The 18734-nt window shown below is 51.1% G+C and overlaps 2 protein-coding genes across 5 annotated transcripts in view; both read right to left on the reverse strand.

Annotated features, from left to right (window-relative positions):
* LOC119387320 (epidermal growth factor receptor-like) overlaps positions 1 to 18734 on the reverse strand; it is a 254545-nt gene that overhangs the window by 72067 nt on the left and 163744 nt on the right. The gene's annotated exons all lie outside the window — the stretch shown is intronic.
* Positions 1 to 18734, reverse strand: part of LOC119387318 (epidermal growth factor receptor) — a 127289-nt gene that overhangs the window by 72067 nt on the left and 36488 nt on the right. The window contains exon 1 of one of the 3 annotated variants that reach the window (XM_049413474.1): positions 6741 to 6991. The exons of the other annotated variants lie outside the window; for them this stretch is intronic. The gene's annotated coding sequence lies outside the window, so the exon portion shown is untranslated. Of the gene's footprint in view, positions 1 to 6740; positions 6992 to 18734 lie in introns of those variants that run through there. 3 annotated transcript variants of the gene reach the window in all.

Raw genomic sequence — 18734 nt, forward strand, 5'->3', positions numbered from 1 at the left:
GAGGTCTTCGCAAACTATAGGAAGTCTAGTACATGTCGACAAAGGTTTGATGCAAAAGAATAGAGCATAAAATTAGGAGCAGTTAGATTATGCTATGTTTACGCTCATGAAATACCGAAACCGGTTTGTTGTGAGCGAAGAATAGGCAAGGTAAAGAAAAAAAGAAAAAAGAACGCAGAGAAGCAATGATGATGACGACGCCATCATGAAACCATAGTCATCTAAAAGGGGGTGCCAAATCTGCCCTGTACCATTACTCAGTAGGGCCTGTCACGTCATTGTTGATGTGCACGGTTATAGTCACGCTAGTTTTTTGACGACAAGGGCGGCCGAGGAACATAGGTGGTGCATTGAAAGAGCTGCTTATCCCCGGAAAGCCGGGACCAATGGCAGGCCGTTGTGAAAAGCACGTCATCACTTCATTTGATTCTTGCATCCACTGCGGACCTTGTTTTCTTTCGGACTCGTCCAGGACTCGTCCCCCCTTTATGGAGAACCATAATGGAGAACAAGGAGAACCGTAACGGAGAACCTTGCGCACGCCTATGGTCAAGAATTCAAGCCGCCGGCATTTCAGGGACGCGACTCCCCGAAACCACCCATCTCGTTTAGAGCGAGCCCACAGTGAGACTCGCGCTTGTCTCCTTATCGGTCGTAGCGGTTATCTGCCAGCGGTTCGCACAACGCAGTCGGGGGCTAATCCCGACGGGCCCGATAACGAAGCACACAGAGGGCGCCGACAAAGAACATGCCGACTGTCCCTTATCGCAATCACCAGTTGGGAAACTCCGAGGGGAGCACAAGTACGGGGCCTGAACAACCGCGTAAGACGCAAAGGACCTTCGGCTAAGCACGTGCTAACTCCGTGTCTATAAATACGCGCGCGAAGTGCGAGATGTAGTGTACAACTGCAGATTTACGCAATCACGCGCGGAACAACAGTAAAGAGGCCATTTATACTACTTTAGTATGAAGTAGCAAGAGATTACTGCTGCTGACCGCGTTGTAGCACTGTTTAACAGCATCTGCTCAAATCTCAACGACGACGATAAGCTGACGAATTGGGGTTTATGGTTTTCTGCATCCAACCTGCTCTCTCCCACTCCCAAATCCCGACCCCGCTTGCTGACCGCCGTTAAGGTGTCAGCACATTCACGTACAATGGCTTACTTGCGCGCGCGCGCGCACGCACGCACGCACGCACACACACGCACACACACACACACACACACGCACACACACACACACACACACACACACACACACACACACACACACACACACACACACACACACACACACACACACACACACACACACACACACACACACACACACAACTGGCGTCTTCTGTTCAGAAACGACATCCAATGCGCTGTCTAAACATGCAAGTTAGCAATGCTTGTAACGTACAAGGGGCGTAGCCAAGGGGGGGGGGTTCAAACCTCCCCCCGAAATTTTTCAATTTTGCTTGCGTATATAGGCACGCACACATACAAACGCACGCACGAACATACATAAAGTATGGTTGAACCCCCCCCCCCCCCCGAAAAAAATTTCTGGCTACGCCCCTGTAACGTACGTGTTAGCAATGCGCTTTTTGAACAGTTATACGAAAGAGCGAAGGGAACTTCTCTCCAAGCACATGCAAGAGCGAAGCGGCGATCCGATCGTCACCCCCACCTGTTGCGAAGCGCAGACTGCGCTTACACAAGTGAGGAATCTCATCTCATCGCTGACCTCAATATACACGGACAAAGGTACACATGCAGCCTGTTGCCTGTCGGCGAAATTCCTTGATGGGCGCGCGACGACAGAAACATTTCGCGTTTCGCCGCCGACATGGCGATTAACAACGAGGAAAGAATCCGCGCGAGAAACTAAAGAGTGCAACACGCCCTCGCGTACCGAGGGCGTGTAAAGAGAAGCCTGGAAAAACGAAATAAAGGCGCCCTTTGGCATTTTTTAAGACTTCTCACACTGGCGCCACTACAAAACTTCGAACAGTACAAGAATGCAGGAAGTTCATTTGAAAACGCGGCCATACTCTACTGTCCTTACTGCGCTTAACTCTATATCTGAGCTGCTCATCCGTCGCGCTTCAATGAATCCAGACTGAGCTTTTCGATTAACAATAAGTGACGTTCACTGCACGCCTTCAATTGCGTTTTTATTCAGCACTGGATATCGCAACACTCTAAATAAATAAATAAATAAATAAATAAATAATAAATAAATAAATAAATAAATTAAATTTTCGATTTGTCGATCTCGTGGGACTGAGGATAAAACACTTCGATTTTCAAGGTGAAGCTTTCTTCGTCTATACTACTACTACTACTACTACTACTACTACTACTACTAATAATAATAATAATAATAATAATAATAATAATAATAATAATAATAATAATCATTCTTAATGTTGTTGTTATTATTACAACAAGGTAGGTAAAGGGTGATCTGCAGTCAACCTCCGGCTGCTACTGAAAATTCCCACGTGATCGCGGCCTGCAACCAACTATCCCACCATGGTTCCTAATAACAGCAGCCCCTCTAAGGGGCTCCCGCTTGTTCTTCGCGAATGTGCCCCAGTATACATGCAGTGGTGCCATTTGGCAGCAGCCGCGCGTGCCTCGAGAAACGGTGCGAGCAAAGCGATCGGACGACATCGTTTAAGCAGCAAACAAAGCAAAACAAGCGGACCGCACACGCGGAAGTAGGGCGCCTGCTCCGGAACGACGCCGACTAATATGGTCGGCGCGCTGAGGCGGTTTGCCGCTCGTCGCGTCGCTTTATGCAGCGGACGTACACACACAGTCACGTCAACCCAAACCCCGATGGATATACAAACCTGCTGCGTTGTTCTTCCAGATTACATAATCTGAGCGGCGTAAAGAAAGAAAGAAAGAAAGAAAGAAAGAAAGATAGATAGATAGATAGATAGATAGATAGATAGATAGATAGATAGATAGATAGATAGATAGATAGATAGATAGATTAAAAAGAGTGGGGTTAAGGGAATAGCGACCAGAAAGAGAAGAAACAGAGAGAAGGCGAGCACTACACGCACACAGGAACTAGTCCCGTAGGAAGAACCGCGAGCCATTGCAAAATTAAGCACCGTAAAAAGTTTGTTAAGTGTGCATTGGTAATAGTTTACACTATACATTTGTCTTGCGGACATTGGTCAGACGGGCAGGTGCCTTAACGTAACGCTACAGGAACACTGTCAAAAAGTAAGAAAGGTGGGGATGGACGGTTTTTTTGGCCTCTCATTGTTTGGAATGTGGTTGCCAGCCCTTATTTGAGAAAAAAAAAAAGTTCTTGCGGCTCACCCTATAATGAAGGCACTAGAATCATCATTGAGGCCGCAACAATAGCTCAAGGAAGTTGTATCAGTAAACTGTCAATATTCTTATCGGAAAAGATACTGGCCTACCTGGATTCTTCGGCACGTCCATAGTGTTCCGGGGTAGTTACTTTTTTTTTTTGCGGTTCCTCCTTCCCTTTTCGTTGTTTGTTTGGTTTTTGCTTAAAGGGGTACTGACACCTTTTTTCGAAGGCGAGTTTACTGTGCCATACATATCTCCTTTATGCAGAGACGGCTCTGAGTAAGTGTGAAGCTCAGAAAATGCTGATAAGGTATTTTAATTTGATATTAAAGTCAATTTTTGCATGGCGCACCTACTGACATCGACACTAGCTTGACGTCAGGCTACAGTACAAATTCTGGTGACTTCACGCAGCAGTCTGGCTAGTTGTGGTCCATAGTTGTGGTGACGTTAGGTACCAAAACTTCCAACATGGCCGCTTGTGCGTCATCAAAACTTCCAAAATGGCCGCTTGTGCGTCACCAACGGAGCCACGTTGCGGAGCGGCCGTGGAAACGTCACTGTATATTGTGCGAGCACGTGACGAGAAGCTCATACCGTGTTGTGACGTCAGGGTACAGTAGGAACCGAAACTAGCTTTTAAAAGCATACTGTAATTACTTTTTCAGGGCGAACTCGCGCTTAGCACTACCTTTTTTAGGCTCTTGAGGGCTTGAACTTTCATTTGACGCAAAAAAACGACAACTGAAATATTCGTGTCAGTATCCCTTTAAGCATGTGGTCTTATCTTTTGCTGTAGGATATGTATTTGTATGTTTTTGTAATAAAATTCGGTCGGAAGTCTGCGCTGGTCCTCGTCAATTCTATGTGTGCTGTGTCTACTTTTTTTTTTTGCGCTGAGCAGTTTAATAATGGAATATCAACTAGCCCGATCCCGCACTTATTTTACTACAGGAATACAATCGGCCCCTGGTGCACACAGTCTCTCGGACATATACTCGACTTCAGCGCTCTGGCGTTCGATAGGGAGATCGCGGCCATTCTTGCTTCAGTACGGAAAGAAGGTCGTGTGCGCACGCTCTTAAATATGCGGAATACTCCGACAGTCCAAGCTGCACTGCAACTGCCGGATGTCCTTAAAAAGTTTTCAGCTCTTCAGAAGTCACAGGAGTGTATAAGCACACAAGGGCGTGGATGTGTGAATTCTCGTCGGGCAGTTAACGTCGGCGTGCGCAGACTCGTTTGACCGAAACATTCCGAGCTGCCTGCACGCTTTTCCTTTTTTTTTTTTCGCGACTTCCTTTGCTACCGGCCTATAGACGCCTTTCTTTTACCAAATATGAAAGAAAACGTCGGGACAAGGAAGCGCCTCGGTTTAAGCAGACGGACGATAGTACGAGGTTTCGTATAAACCGGTGTTTCGAATCAAACGATTTTGCCAGAACGCTAGTGCAAGAGGGGCGCATCCTCGAGCGACAACGTTCGGAAATAATATTCATATCAGCGCCGGAGTAAGACCTACAGCAGGGAACTTAATCTATACCAGCTGCGTGACATGATATCCGTAGACCACCACCAGACAAGCGGAATTCCCCCCCTCCTCCCCCCCCCCCCCCCAAAAAAAAAGAAAGATAAAAGAATCTGGCGGGATAGAGAACCGTTCTTGAATCTATTATAGAACTTCGCTGGTTTGGTTCATATGGCAGACGAGGACTTCATCATAATTGTAATAACTGATAGGCTCTCGCATCTCCAAAGCCACATATGGGCCAATGAAAACAAGTCGAAGCAATGCACAGCTCCGCATCGAGTCATCAAAAGTTCTTGAATGTATACCGACATCTCGGTACACGGGGCGCCCTCAGATATCGTTCTCATAGCAACCGAGTGCAACGGCAGGGGATCGAACCAACGAGCTCGTTTGCGCTCAGCAGAACGAACTGGCCCTGTAGGCGCAGCGGCAGGTGTGCTACAACCGAAAGTTTAGCGCATTCAAAACGCGGATTCAGTGCGCGCGATTCCCGATAGGGCAAGAACACTAGACTTTCCTCGGTTAGAGAAAACTGGTTACTGGCGGCGGATCGGGCTTAGCGGAATTTTCGCTCGTTGCGTGACACGATCGCGCAGCGTGCTCATACATCCTTGTAGCCCGCCCAACAACAACAACACAGATTTGGCTTCTTGCTTTTACCTTCCTTCAAAAAAGTTTCCTCCACAAAAAGGGCGCCGACGCGACTTCTTTCTCCGAGGTGACGCCGCCGTCACCGGCGCACGCGGCATTCTTGTGACCGTGCCAATGCCGACACCCAACACTCACGTCCTCGTCATCCATCAAAGCACGTGACGCCCGTTCCACGCGTTGCATGCTTACAGGTTAGTCTCGCAACGGCAGCGGCGCGGAGTACAGAAACCCGAACCAAGGTATTCGGCTCTGTGGTTTATGCACGTGTAATAACTATAGTGTGATCATCGGCTCGTGTACGGCAGTCATGCGTCGACAACGTAGCGTATGACGCAGAGAAGTCCGCGCGAGCAGTCCAGTCGGTACACGTAACAAACAAAAACAGCTCGGAGTGGACGCCACATCGTGGTGACGTGGCCTCGGCATGCTCTCTAATCGACCACGTGAGGCATGCATCACGCTAACGTAACTTTAGAAAAGGGAGAAGAAGATGAGAGGGCGCGTCATGTACGGAACCTCGGGAATACGAGCGCGGAACCGCGGCTAACGTTAGGCCTACGGGCGAAGCGAACCCGCACGCTCCTTCCTCAGCTCGTTTATTTGGACCGAAGGCCATTCGCTTCTTTTCGATCACGACCTTTTTGCAATCGGCCATCGCAAGGAGCGGCGGGCGACCGCTTTCTTGCGGGTCGCATCGTTTACGTGAGATCCCCGCGCGCTCGCTGGTCATTCTTTCTACCGCTCGTTTTGTGCCGCTAAAAAAGAGCGCGGCACGCCAATAACACGCGCCGATCTCGGGGTCGACGGGCCTCCGCGGCTTTGATCGGCGGCCTTTACGAGCGAAGCGACCCGGAACGTGATCGTAAACGAGCTTCGGAAGGAACAGCGACCCCCCCTCCCCGACTAGGCCTAACCGAAGAAGCGGCGGCCGCCAGCTGAAAAGGCAGGCAGGTAGGCAGGCCGTGCTTCCCCGACAAGCAAAAGCGACGCGGTGCGGCCCACTTTCGAGGAGCCAGCCGATGACGGGCGGGCGGCCCCGCTCGGCATCTGGCATCTGGCCGCATCTCCCGCAACATCGCCATCAACAGGTGGCCGACCGTCGACGGAGACGTGGCCCCGCGCTCGAATCTCGGGTTCCTTCGCATTCGAAACGAAAGAAACGTGCAAGCAATCGCGGGAATGAACAAGACATGCACGCAGAAGATTCGGCAGGCGCGACTCACCGAGCAGTAGTAGTGAAGAAGCTCTGGGAACACTGCGTGGTCGTGGAAGAAGACTGGGAGAAGGAAAGCGAATCTCTAAACAAGACAGCCCGAGGTATGCCAGCACCGGGCCGGACGGACGAACGAACACCCGATGGTTTGATTCCTTCGTAGTATCGTTATCCCAGGTATCTTCGGCTGAACTTTCTGTTCGGCTTCCTTCAAAGGCGTTGCACGGCCGACGTCTTGAGGAACTATAACCACGCTCACAACAACACGATGGAACACAAGATGCGAGAGCTAGCGGTCGCCGTCGACCGGGCTCGGGCAGAACACGTCCCACAGTCGCCGAAGTCTGCTGGCGTAGTTCTCGTCGCCACCTCACATGGCGGCGCCGTTTCTTTCAGCGGCCTTGCTTGACAGCGATCATCGAGACACGCTCGGCGTCGCCGGGGCACCGCACCACACAGAAATCACGCGTGCGGGGTGCAACAACACCGCCGCTGCACGGGACGGAGGAGGAAGAAGAGTCGAGAAGAAGCCAGGGAACAACACCACCGGGGCCAGCCAGCCAGCCGACCAACTATGGTCGCGACAGCAGCAAGCGCAGCGGCAAGGGGGGGCTGGCTCCGCGACTTTGGGCAGCCCGGCAAGTGGTTTTCGCGTCCAAGGTAGCGAGATTCCTACGCAGGCGGGCAGGTAGGCAGGCAGGCAAGCGGGCGGCCGGGGCGCGCGAGGAGGGCGAGGGGGATCTCGGCGGGCATGCCGGGATTAAGGGGGCCGAGAGAGAGGGCCAAAGAAGGGGGCCCGGGCGGCCCCGAGCAGGAGAGTCTCTCAAGAAAGAGCGCACGAATGCCCGAGGAAAGGAACAGAAAAATACAGTCAACAATATCAAAGCGCACAGGTAAGGGGAGAGGCCGTGTGGGGCGCGCACCGAAGAACAAGGCTCTCCCCCTTCGCTCGCTCGCTCTCTTCGCCGGAGAAACAGATAGGTGCACGAAGGAGAAGCGGCGCAGAGAAGAGAAAGACAACTTGCACCGCCGCGAGGCAGCGCCGAACACCTTGCGCGGGACGATTCTTCGTTCGTGCGGTGGTGGGGGGGACTTCCCCTTCTTGCAGAAACCTCCTTCCTCTCTAGACGCCGCTCGCTCGGAGTGCCTCAGGAGTGCCCGGTCAGCTAGCTTCACTGCGCTCCCCTCGCGACCTTTCATTTTTTTTTTTCGATTTCTTTTTGTATTGCGTAAACTTCTCCCTCGAGTTTCGCGCTTCTCTTTTCCCTCCCTCCGCAGGTTACTCGATCGGTGTTGCCAGATGAAAAAGTGAACGCGCGTTACATTCGGATTGTGGCAGCTGCGAAAAGAATCGGAAATCGGAACGTCGCTGATTGTTTTCATCGTACGCGAATTTTGTAACTACGGTAACTTGTCATTGGTTACCTTGCGAGCGCCAGACCAATACCGAAAGGCTGCGAGAAACTGCCCGACAACTCGCTGGAAAGCTGCGCGGCTTATAGTTATAATGATGCATCAGCCATGTTCCGTCTACGCAACAGGTTGCACCATCATCGATGGTGCAACCTCCACTGCCCTCTCCCCCTTCTGTCTCACTCCAGTCTCTCTGACGACCATCTCCGATATCCCTTTGTACATTCAGAAGTGATTCCAGCGCTTGTTTACAAGTAAACAGCGAATGTATTACTACAAGAGAGGATAATCGGGAAAGGCAATCTGTCGAATTTTAAAGCAGCTTGTGCACGCAGCGCGAAGTCTGCACGCGTTATATGCGTGTATGTGCAATCACTGCATGTACCATTGTTATCACCTGACACTAAACCAAGAGGCAAACCGCGCTAACTAACGTCTTTTGGTACATCAAAAAAAATGCCATCTCTATCTATGCAATTGGGAACGTTGGCAGTGCAGGGTAATAGTAACCAATACACGGAACGATGGTACGCAAGAAAGACACAATATGAGAGTTCTTTAGACATTTTCTTCTTGCAATGCGCCGGTTTTTAGTAAGCGAACTGGCCTGATGGAGAAAGGTGGCTGGCTGATTAAAGTTTCTAACCGCACCCTGTGTCATGCTGATGACACCATGGTGCTCCGGTTGTTCAAGAGTCAATAAATTTAGTGGGTTTTCATCACATAATTGAACGACTGTTTCCCCATTTTGCAGCGCAGTCAACCGGACGGTACGAACGTATTGGAAGGCCACTCACGCATTTTCCCGTGTTTTTTTTTTTTTTTGCGGAACATATATTACATCTCGTTTTTATCTCGCCTGGCACGTACGACGCAAACTATAACAGAGTGTGGATTTCATTGAGCGATAAGCAACAAAAAACAAAAACAAAGGTGTCTTGTTTTACACATAGCTGGCGTCAGGCACGTAGCCAGGATTTTTTTTCGGGGGGGGCCCAGGGCCTAAATATTCGAAAGAAAGTCTTTTCATGGCAAAAAGAAAAAAAATTGCCCTGGAACATAAAAGGCTGGACGAATTTCGGGGGGGGCCCGGGCCCCCCGGGCCCCCCCCCCTTGCCTACGTGCCTGGCTGGCGTTATCGAATGCTCGGTTGTATGCATACTGATGCCTCGAATTACAGCAAGAACTACAGGTAACAGGTCACAGCGCTACGAACGTTTTCTTGCCGCCTGAGCAGTATACAGATCAACACACACATTTCCTTATATCCTCGTTTATAGGAACGAAATTGAGCAACAAGGCAGCAAATGTATCGCAACACGTTCGTTGCTCACGAGAGGAAGCCGAGTTTCTATGAGCCGATGCATTAATTGCTGCATTCAGATCCCGGCGATTATTATAAACAATCAGTCGAGAAAACGCACAAGCAAATGCTCATTTCGACTTGAGAATACACAAGAGGAGAAAACCATCAAGAATAATAAAGCGAAGTGACGTCATACAGTAATACAGAAATAGCAAATGTGTCGCGGTTTACAGAGTACAGTAACTCCGAAGCAATGGACGCCGGCTGCAGAAATGGTAACGACGTCTTGTGGCAGTTTGTTTAACCACAGAAGCATCCGAAGGATTAATGTGTTTCCATTTGTTATATTCCCGAACAAAAAAAAAAAAAACGGGGGGGGGGGGAGGGGATTGACAAGGCATTTACGACTATGTCACTATAATCCCCACTAACCTCATCATTACGGTGCTAGCTTCGTGCCATCCGGCTGAACACAACGCTGTAAGACGAAGACGCCAACGATGCTCTCGGGGTCGTCTCTCTACAGTATACCGCAACTAACAATACGTACGAGGAAATCAAGGAGATGCTCCACAGAGCTTTCTAATGCCGCTCACGGCACGCCTATGCAAGCAACGTTAAACAGGAGATACGTATTGCTCATATGTGGATGGCGAGGTGAAAGTACCAAAAGATGAAAAGAAGGCATAGACCAGCTGACCGTACGAATGAAACTGCACAGTTGAAAGGAACGACGACACTGTATAGCGCCGCACAACGCGGAGGCCGGAAGTGAGCGTGCAAGGCCCGAGAAAACGACGTCGTTTCGTTAGCCACCCCGCCCACGAATACATGGCCGCGCCGAAAATATACGGCTCGTGCAACGGGGCAAAGCGAGAAGACCGACCGACCGCGCAGAGCAAAACGAACCAGTCCCGTTCCCCTCGCAAACAAAAACACCGCTCGGACAGCAGCGTTCGTTTCTGTACACAGGGCGATCCACACGGAGGGAACCCAGCGATCAGTCATTCTCTGCGCACGTAGGCAAATGCATCGCGAGAAACAACCCGATCCTTCCTGCAGCCGCCTTGTATTATAAAGAAGGCAAAGAAGTTTCATTATATATACTCCTATTCCGTTTCCAGGATTTCACATATTTCGAGAGTATATACTGTTGACCGCACGAAAAATGAGACCTCTGTTTATGCGTATGCATTGTGTCATACCGTACGTCGGACAAGAGAAATCAAGCACACCTCAAGTGACCGCATTCTCTTTGTTGCTGTCCTTCGTTTCGTGTTTTCTCCGCAGGATAATCAGCACTTCGCGTACGCATTCGAGACGCTTGTATTACACCTCGTGACGCTGACAGCTGTCAGTGGCTCGCGCTCGTCGGTATCGATGTGCCGGTCGGCGCGAGTGTTCATTGGGGCCTCGTGCCTGTCTCTCACTCTGAATCGTATTGGCTTGCCTTCTACAGGCTATTTTACGAGAGGGTTTTGGTGCCGCCATACCGGGATTTTAACTATATCGTTTTGTGTCTTCAAAGACCAAACGAACGGTGCTACGGTAGACGCATATGCATGAAAATTGCTGGGTTGGTTCACTCAACGTTTCATGCCCTTATTCATTTCACGTCACGACATACAAAACTGGGAAAACGATCGGTTAACAGCCCAAGATGGCGGCGTCCATGTGTCAATGAAAAATAGCCGATGCCCGCGCTGCGCATGCCAAGTCTATAATATAAAGTAAGGTAAACACATTGACAAGCAAAATGCTCGCTAGCGTATGGTTACGATACGACGTGCGAGGAAAGCTTGCTGTTATTTCATGAACGTTGCCAACTGCTGCGGCAATAATGATGACTCGCGCTGTTGGGGTATGCGCGTTTTGTATAAGCGTATATGCAACCCATTAGGCTCCTGCTGTCTTCTCGGGAAGTTATCGCAGCACTTGAATCCGCTCATTCCCACCAATGCTCTCGCAAATTAGACGCGTGCAGATTCTGCGCGTAGTATATAAACAGAGCCACTCGACTTGCGGAGACAACAAAACGACTTATTTACGCCAGAGGAAATATCCTGCTGTGCGTGGCACTTCGCCGCCGGTTGGCAGCTTGCAAGGGCGCTCGACCGTTGTTACAAAGCAAATGCGAGGGTCCTGGGCCAGCTGTCTCCAAACGAGTTTTCCTGCTTCTTGGACTCCCCCCCCCCCCCCCCCGCCCAGTTCGGAGAACGGATTTGACACCTACACCTGCTGTCTTTCCCTGAACTGAGCGCTTCGGTGGGGAGCTGGCTGCTACACGCGGGACCCCTCCGTGGGTCGCGTATTTGCATCGAGTGTGCTTTTGGCTAAGGCTGGTGCCTTTGTTCGTAAAAGGATTACCAGTTCCCCGAGGTGGCATTGTCTCCCCCCCCCCCCCTTCCGAACTGGTCGGACGTGAAGAGTGAGAGGACAGTGGTCTCTGGAGTGCCATCCTGGGGGCGGTGACCTATGTGCCGAAGAGACGGACCCTCCAAAGGCATGCACGTTGGTGATTGGACATTTGCCGCATAAGGAGCTATAGTTGTGCAGCTCCAAAGGCATGCACGTTTGTGATTGGACATTTGCCGCATAAGGAGTTTCCCTGTCTTTGTATTGAAGCGTATTTAAGGAGCAGCAGAGCGTCTGCTCGGGACGGATCGATCGGACTAGATGTCGTTCTGACGATCCTGTCCTCTGTGATGTTGTAAATAAACCTCTGTTAAGTTTCCTCAACGCCGGTCTCTCTGCCTCGGCTTCCTGCTGTTCCGGACGTCCCTGGGCCTGCGGTACGACTCCCGCCACTCAGCTCCACGCTACCCCCTGAGTCCGCGTCGGCCAACGTCCCCGCTCGTAACAACTGGTTGCAGCGGTGGGATGGATCCGAATACCAGCTCGTAACAACTGGATGGCAGCGACGGGATTCTGCTCACGACAAGTCGCAACAAGCTCGTACCAGCATCGGGATCGTCTCCGCCGAGATCATGGCTGCAGGGTGTGGTGAGTGCTTGACTTTTCTTCACTGAGATTTTACCAGGCTTTGTCTCGAAAGGTGGTAATTTTGGGTAACTACTCTACGTTGACCTGTGCATGGGAACGTAGCGTCTTAGTAGTAGTGAAGTTAGCAGCACTTGCAGCAACCATGAATCTGAAGGCACTGAAAAAACCGCTTTTGCTAGAGTTAGCTAAAAGTTTGGGTTTGGATGTTCGAGTACAAATGAGAAAGCCAGAGATTATCGAGGCTATTGAGAACCTTGAGGCAGACGACGACGAGCTCTCAGAGTGTCTAGAGCTAATTGAGGAAGAAAGAAATGAGAGGCTTAGGCGCGAGGCTGAAGAAAGAAAAGAAAGGCGCGAAGCGGAAGAAAGATATGAGAGGCTTAGGCGCGAGGCTGAAGAAAGAAAAGAAAGGCGCGAAGCGGAAGAAAGAAATGAGAGGCTGAAGCGCGAAAAGCGAGAGGCAGAGGAACGCGAAAGGCGTGAAAGGCGGGAGGCAGAGGAACGCGAAAGGCGCGAAGAGAGGCAGGCTCGGGAGCGAGAACATGCTCTCAAAATGAGAACACTTGATCATAAAATTCAGGCGATGAAGTGGCAACTGGCACAATGTCAACTCAAGATTTTCGAGATAGACGAGGACATTGTGTCTTTTCTCGTTAAGTTTGAAAAGGTCTGCGAAGATGTTGGTGTTAGCCGAGACCTTTGGTTGGAGAGGCTTTTGACGTTGCTGCCGCGCCAAATTGCATGCGTTTTGGAGCGCTTAGCCACGGAGGAAGCGCAAGACTTTGATAAGGCCAAAGATGCCTTGTTGCGCCACTTAGGTATTTCAGGTCCTGCTGACTGCGAAAGCCGAGGCAACAAAGACAGCGCTGAAGCGCTGGAGGATGACGCGCGCCGTAAAGCACTTGAAGCTGAGACCCGTCGCGAGGCGCTAGAGGCCGAGGCCCGTCGTGAGACGCTTGAGGACGCCAGGGCGATAGAGGAGGAAGCGCGTCACAGAGCGCGAGAGCAAGAAGCACTTCGCGTGGCGCGAGAGACTGAGGTGCTACGCAAAGCGCATGAGAAAGAAGCGCGTAGCAATGCGCTAGAAATTGAGGCCCGTCTCAAAGCACGTGAGGACGAGGCGTTTCGCAAGACAAAAGAGGAAGAAGCACTTCGCGTGGCGCAAGAGGCCGAGGCGCTCCGCAAGGCGCGTGAGGATGAATCGCGTCGAAAAGCGCTAGATGAGGAAGCGCGAGAACAAGAAGCGCTTCGTGTGGCGCGAGAGACAGAGGCGCTACGCAAGGCGAGTGAGATTGAAGAGTGTCAAAGGCGCGAAGAGCAGGAGGCCGACTTCGAAGGCCAGAGAAAAGGGGCTATCCACGAAAGCGATAGAACGCCCGAAGCTGAAGAGACATCTCAGGGCGAGCTGGCTGACTTAGAGAGTGTCGGGACTACCGTTAGGTCAGACTCGGAGATACCTAGTAACGGCCCAGAGGACAAGTCAGTTCAGCCGCCTAAAGTGTTGGCAGCGAATGTCGCAGGCAGCGCACTTGAGAGTACTAGTGCCGAGACTATGAGCGCTGCGAGCCGTTCGGTAAGAAAAAGGCGCCGGCGCAAACGAAAGGCGAAGAAAAAAGAGACCAGTGGCGGTAAGCGTGCTAGGGCGCTAGCTCGACGCGACGAAATCCCGAAAAGGCGTGCTAGGACACGTTCCAAGTTGCGAGTCCCGCGGAAATCTAGATCGGACGTGAGGCGCGTCGCGAAAAAACGAATTTCAGTGAAATTCAGACGCCAAAACTTTTCACGACCTAGTCGAGGCAGGAGCGCAGGGAAATGTCGCGTACGCCGGAATCGTGACAAAGGCTGTCCCTCACCGTGGTTAAAGGCTGACGGCTTAACCCGGAGGGGCACAATGGGCAAGCGATGCCCTTTGTCAGAATCGAGAGGCCGCGGGTCAAAAGTCGCCGCTACTGAGCGCGTCGGACAGGTTTGTTCTTTGTTCATTTGTCGAGACCGGACCCCTCGAAATCTGTGGCATGCGCGTCTCCCCAGAGTTCGTCTAAAAGGGCGCGTTTGGAGACACCCTGGGATAACCGCAGCATAAAGATGAATTGACATCTTGAAAGAAGTTAGTGTGTTAATGTGTACTAACGAATTGAGGAGTGAAATTTGTAATTTGTCACTTTCCTCCTCATTGTAGCGGACATTGAGACGTTTGTTTGGTTATTTGTTTTTTTTTTAATTTAGATTCATGACCGTTAACGCTATAGTGTAAAGAGCTGTAAATTGTTTTATGGAGATGTAGGCTGAGTTGAAAGCCTCCGTTTTAAGTAGTTTTGATTCGACAGCTGGAAACATAGCTTTTAGCGCTCGAGTAGAGGAGAGCTGTTCGTAGTGGTTTACAGAGATGAAGGCGGAATGTTAAAAGCCTCTGTTTAACGTACTACTGATTTGTTTTTCGTTACGTGTTAGTATGCGCGTCAGTGTAATTTTAGTTTCTCCTTGTTTGTGTTAAACGCGTGAGTTTGATTTTCAGTTTATTTCGTTGTGTGTTAAGCGCGTGAGTTTGATTTTCAGTTTTATTTCGTATTTAGTTTGCAGCGTTTGTTTTCTTAATGTAGTACTCATTTGCCAAGTGCAATGAGTAAAAGGGTTTTAGCCGAAGGCTAGGGTTGTGTGCGATTCAGGGAACTTGATGGCATCGAGTACTCTGGCTTGTGTATTCAGGTTCAATTTTTTTTGTGACAGGTTTACAATTGCCATTTTTTTTTGTTGTTGTGGTCGTGCTTCATCACGACATGTGTTTGTGAATTTGAGCGGCCTATTTCAGGTTTGGTTGTTGGAATTGCTGCTGCTATTGTAATTGAGAACAGGTCATTTTGTTTGGAGTAAAAGCCTGGTGGGTCTCAGGGAGAGAGTACGGGCGCTTGCCTGCTTGGCGGTTGTGGTTTCTCGCGTGGTTGACACAGGTGCTGTCTTTCGAGAAGGAATGTTGGCCAGCAGAGCGAGAAGCTTTTCTCCGAACTTGGACGACGCTACCAGATGTTCGAGATCACCGGAGGTGGCGGAGGAATGTAGCAGAGCAGCATCGCGGTGTGTACGGCTTCAGCACATCAGCATTGTCTTCATCGACCTCTCCCCACAAAGGTGATTGACCTTTGTACGTCGAGGTCTCGGCCTGCCGCCGGGGAAGCTGTTACAAAGCAAATGCGAGGGTCCTGGGCCAGCTGTCTCCAAACGAGTTTTCCTGCTTCTTGGACCCCCCCCCCCCCCCCCCCCCGCCTGTTCGGAGAACGGATTTGACACCTACACCTGCTGTCTTTCCCTGAACTGAGCGCTTCGGTGGGGAGCTGGCTGCTACACGCGGGACCCCTCCGTGGGTCGCGTATTTGCATCGAGTGTGCTTTTGGCTAAGGCTGGTGCCTTTGTTCGTAAAAGGATTACCAGTTCCCCGAGGTGGCATTGTCTCCCCCCCCCCCTTCCGAACTGGTCGGACGTGAAGAGTGAGAGGACAGTGGTCTCTGGAGTGCCATCCTGGGGGCGGTGACCTATGTGCCGAAGAGACGGACCCTCCAAAGGCATGCACGTTGGTGATTGGACATTTGCCGCATAAGGAGCTATAGTTGTGCAGCTCCAAAGGCATGCACGTTTTGTGATTGGACATTTGCCGCATAAGGAGTTTCCCTGTCTTTGTATTGAAGCGTATTTAAGGAGCAGCAGAGCGTCTGCTCTGGACGGATCGGTCGGACTAGATGTCGTTCTGACGATCCTGTCCTCTATGATGTTGTAAATAAACCTCTGTTAAGTTTCCTCAACGCCAGTCTCTCTGCCTCGGCTTCCTGCTGTTCCGGACGTCCCTGGGCCTGCGGTACGACTCCCGCCACTCAGCTCCACGCTACCCCCTGAGTCCGCGTCGGCCAACGTCCCCGCTCGTAACAACTGGTTGCAGCGGTGGGATGGATCCGAATACCAGCTCGTAACACTGGATGGCAGCGACGGGATTCTGCTCACGACAAGTCGCAACAAGCTCGTACCAGCATCGGGATCGTCTCCGCCGAGATCATGGCTGCAGGGTGTGGTGAGTGCTTGACTTTTCTTCACTGAGATTTTACCAGGCTTTGTCTCGAAAGGTGGTAATTTTGGGTAACTACTCTACGTTGACCTGTGCATGGGAACGTAGCGTCTTAGTAGTAGTGAAGTTAGCAGCACTTGCAGCAACCATGAATCTGAAGGCACTGAAAAAACCGCTTTTGCTAGAGTTAGCTAAAAGTTTGGGTTTGGATGTTCGAGTACAAATGAGAAAGCCAGAGATTATCGAGGCTATTGAGAACCTTGAGGCAGACGACGACGAGCTCTCAGAGTGTCTAGAGCTAATTGAGGAAGAAAGAAATGAGAGGCTTAGGCGCGAGGCTGAAGAAAGAAAAGAAAGGCGCGAAGCGGAAGAAAGATATGAGAGGCTTAGGCGCGAGGCTGAAGAAAGAAAAGAAAGGCGCGAAGCGGAAGAAAGAAATGAGAGGCTGAAGCGCGAAAAGCGAGAGGCAGAGGAACGCGAAAGGCGTGAAGGCGGGAGGCAGAGGAACGCGAAAGGCGCGAAGAGAGGCAGGCTCGGGAGCGAGAACATGCTCTCAAAATGAGAACACTTGATCATAAAATTCAGCGATGAAGTGGCAACTGGCACAATGTCAACTCAAGATTTTCGAGATAGACGAGGACATTGTGTCTTTTCTCGTTAAGTTTGAAAAGGTCTGCGAAGATGTTGGTGTTAGCCGAGACCTTTGGTTGGAGAGGCTTTTGACGTTGCTGCGCGCCAAATTGCATGCGTTTTGGAGCGCTTAGCCACGGAGGAAGCGCAAGACTTTGATAAGGCCAAAGATGCCTTGTTGCGCCACTTAGGTATTTCAGGTCCTGCTGACTGCGAAAGCCGAGGCAACAAAGACAGCGCTGAAGCGCTGGAGGATGACGCGCGCCGTAAAGCACTTGAAGCTGAGACCCGTCGCGAGGCGCTAGAGGCCGAGGCCCGTCGTGAGACGCTTGAGGACGCCAGGGCGATAGAGGAGGAAGCGCGTCACAGAGCGCGAGAGCAAGAAGCACTTCGCGTGGCGCGAGAGACTGAGGTGCTACGCAAAGCGCATGAGAAAGAAGCGCGTAGCAATGCGCTAGAAATTGAGGCCCGTCTCAAAGCAGCCGTGAGGACGAGGCGTTTCGCAAGACAAAAGAGGAAGAAGCACTTCGCGTGGCAGCAAGGCCGAGGCGCTCCGCAAGGCGCGTGAGGATGAATCGCGTCGAAAAGCGCTAGATGAGGAAGCGCGAGAACAACGCTTCGTGTGGCGCGAGAGACAGAGGCGCTACGCAAGGCGAGTGAGATTGAAGAGTCAAGGCGCGAAGAGCAGGAGGCCGACTTCGAAGGCCAGAGAAAAGGGGCTATCCACGAAAGCGATAGAACGCCCGAAGCTGAAGAGACATCTCAGGGCGAGCTGGCTGACTTAGAGAGTGTCGGGACTACCGTTAGGTCAACTCGGAGATACCTAGTAACGGCCCAGAGGACAAGTCAGTTCAGCCGCCTAAAGTGTTGGCAGCGAATGTCGCAGGCAGCGCACTTTGAGTACTAGTGCCGAGACTATGATCGCTGCGAGCCGTTCGGTAGAGAAAGGCGCCGGCGCAAACGAAAGGCGAAGAAAAAGAGACCAGTGGCGGTAGCGTGCTAGGGCGCTAGCTCGACGCGACGAAATCCCGAAAGGCTTGCTAGGACACGTTCCAAGTTGCGAGTCCCGCGAAATCTAGATCGGACGTGAGGCGCGTCGCGAAAAAACGAATTTCAGTGAAATTCAGACGCCAAAACTTTTCACGACCTAGTCGAGGCAGGAGCGCAGGAAATGTCGCGTACGCCGGAATCGTGACAAAGGCTGTCCCTCCCGTGTTTAAGGGCTGACGGCTTAACCCGGAGGGCACAATGGGCAAGCGATGCCCTTTGTCAGAATCGAGAGGCCGCGGGTCAAAGTCGCCGCTACTGAGCGCGTCGGACAGGTTTGTTCTTTGTTCATTTGTCGAGACCGTACCCCTCGAAATCTGTGGCATGCGCGTCTCCCCAGAGTTCGTCTAAAAGGGCGCGTTTGGAGACACCCTGGGATAACCGCAGCATAAAGATGAATTGCCATCTTGAAGAAGTTAGTGTGTTAATGTGTACTAACGAATTGAGGAGTGAAATTTTGTAATTTGGTCACTTTCCTCCTCATTGTAGCGGACATTGAGACGTTTGTTTGGTTATTTGTTTTTTTTTTTTAATTTAGATTCATGACCGTTAAC

This window comes from Rhipicephalus sanguineus, chromosome 3 (genome assembly GCF_013339695.2).
Source record: "Rhipicephalus sanguineus isolate Rsan-2018 chromosome 3, BIME_Rsan_1.4, whole genome shotgun sequence".
Taxonomy (NCBI): Eukaryota; Metazoa; Arthropoda; class Arachnida; order Ixodida; family Ixodidae; genus Rhipicephalus; species Rhipicephalus sanguineus.